A 2,470-nucleotide genomic window follows, 5' to 3' on the forward strand; every position below is an offset into this window, starting at 1 on the left:
CAGTGCGAGGCTGAAGTCAAGAACCACGGCATCAATCTGAGTGCCGATGTTTAAGGCTCTGTGGATCTCATGGAAGAACAGATTCAGTTGAGTTTCTTAAGATCTCTATTGGCGGAATCGATGCTGATTTCTATGGAGTAGTTTCTCGTTTTCCAAAAACGTCCTAATACTCGAACATAAAATATGAAGCAAATTGTACGACTGATTGACGTCAGTAATATAGGCCTATAATTATGTGCGCCTTCTAACGTCGCTTCATTCACCTGTGCTAATACCTTTTGAGTATGACCACATTTTATTACTAGTCTTCTACCCTTGAGAACCCAATTTGAACACAGTCAAGAAGGAGTGGCTGAATTAATTGTACACAGCTTTATGAAGTTGAAATTTGGGCCGGTCGGTGTGGCCGAGCGGTTCTAGGCGCTACAGTCTGGAACCGCTTCGGTCGCAGGTTCGAATCCTGCCTCGGGCATAGATGTGTGTGATGTCCTTAGGTTAGTTATGTTTAAGTAGTTCTAAGTTCTAGGGGACTGATGAGCTTAGAGGTTAAGTTCCATAGTGCTCAGAGCCATTTGAACCATTTCTGAAATTTGGACGATAATCTCCAAGGCTACTACTCTTCTTCTTCCTCTTGTTCATCTTGTGCAAGCTTGTAGAAAGAGATTCTGGTAGCAGGTTTATGTTTTATGTCTTGGCCATGATGTCACTTTTTACCAGATGATTTAATTCCAGATTTCGATATACTTTCAAAGTTGGTGAGAATATTCAGATACATTAGTGATGACGTAATAGTTCACAGAGCGATCCTTAACATAAATCAGCTTACTACCACCCCTGACAACGAAGTGTGTCGTCTGCAACGATACGTCAAAGATGTAAAATCTCCACGTTTCAGGCTGGTGTTGTTATTCTGGCTTTAGTTAACATGCTTTTGAAACAGGTTAATACCACTATAAAAACTAAGAAAATACGAAACATATAGAATGAGAATAACGCTTACAGTCATTATTGGTAATTATTTATGAGAATATGACGTTCTATATCGTACTGACGTTAGTATACTTAATATGACTGAATGCGTTTTACATTCCGATTGTCAAACAGGTGTTTTGCAGTATTGTGGTTTTTCTACGATATGCCACATCTATCTTATATTCCCTTTTAGGCTTTACAAATAATAAAAATAGTTTAGATGTGAACAGTTTTGTGAATCCACTATGCTTTTAAATTCAAAAGTACGACCTTTTTTCGTATTTCAAATTTGGCTGTTTTCTAGGAAGATTTTCAGTGTCTGTGTCTCTTAAGTTTTCGAATGAGACATAAAGATCCAAAAGGTAATTTAATTAATAATTGGACATTATTGCACACACTTTTGGTTTATTATTCAAATTAACATGGCCATTTCTGTTATGTTAACGTTCAGAGGTTTGTTTACATGTGATATGCATTTTGTCTGTTTCAAAGTTTTTGTTTTCTTGACAACCGTGTAGTTGCAAATTTGATTGTACCCCTACATTGAAGATAATTTGCGATAAGCTGTAAAATACATGTTATATTTATTGTTTATAGAACTTATAGGGTGCCTACAAATGTTTTGTGCCGAAATATTTTATGAACAATTTGAACGGATTAAGTGGTAAGACCTGTGTCTCCTCAAGGTCGTAAAGATGAAACAGAAACTTCCATGAATCTGCCGATACCATATCCACAATGTAACAGCCTTTCCAACGACCCTGTGAAAAACGGGAATGGCCCAGCATGAGATTTTCACTCTGCAGCGGAGTGTGCGCTGATATGAAACTTCCTGGCAGATTAAAACTGTGTGCCGGACCGAGACTCGAACTCGGGACCTTTGCCTTTCACGGGCAAGTGCTCTACCAACTGAGCTACCCAAGCACGACTAACGACCCGTCCTCACAGCTTTACTTCTACCAGCACCTCGTCTCCTACCTTCCAAACTTTACAGAAGCTCTCCTGCGAATGTTGCAGAACTAACACTCCTGAAAGAAAGGATATTGGGGAGTCATGGCTTAGCCACAGTCTAGGGGATGTTTCCAGAATGAGATTTTCACTCTGCAGCGGAGTTTGCGCTGATATGATGACCCACTCCTTTTCCCTGTCGCTAGGTACCCATCACTGCTCCATCGATCTACGGTAGCTTCCTGCTTGAAGGGGAGCAAGATCGTTCGCGTACTCTCTGCAGAATCTCGAGGCTATGTAATCTGGTCCTGACAGCTTTTGCCATACATTTCATTTCTCTACCTTTCGATTAACACTTCATTAGTTTTCCAGTCTACCCATCCAATCTTCAGCATTCTTCTGCAGCACTGCATTTCGAAAGCTTCTAACCCCATTTTATTTGTACTGCGTATCGCTTGTATTTAGTTTCCGTACAAGGCTATACTCCAGACAAACTATTTAAAAAAAGACTTACTAAGCCTTAGATTTATATTAGATGCTTATCTTTCTT

The 2,470-nt window shown here is 39.6% G+C and overlaps 1 non-coding gene across 1 annotated transcript; it reads right to left on the reverse strand.

Moving 5' to 3' along the window:
- Positions 1 to 1,822: 1,822 nt before the first annotated feature.
- Trnas-uga lies at positions 1,823 to 1,897 on the reverse strand. The gene has a single exon. It is a non-coding gene; the product is annotated as a tRNA-Ser (tRNA).
- Positions 1,898 to 2,470: the final 573 nt, after the last annotated feature.

The sequence above is a fragment of the Schistocerca americana genome, chromosome 1 (genome assembly GCF_021461395.2).
Source record: "Schistocerca americana isolate TAMUIC-IGC-003095 chromosome 1, iqSchAmer2.1, whole genome shotgun sequence".
NCBI lineage: Eukaryota > Metazoa > Arthropoda > Insecta > Orthoptera > Acrididae > Schistocerca > Schistocerca americana.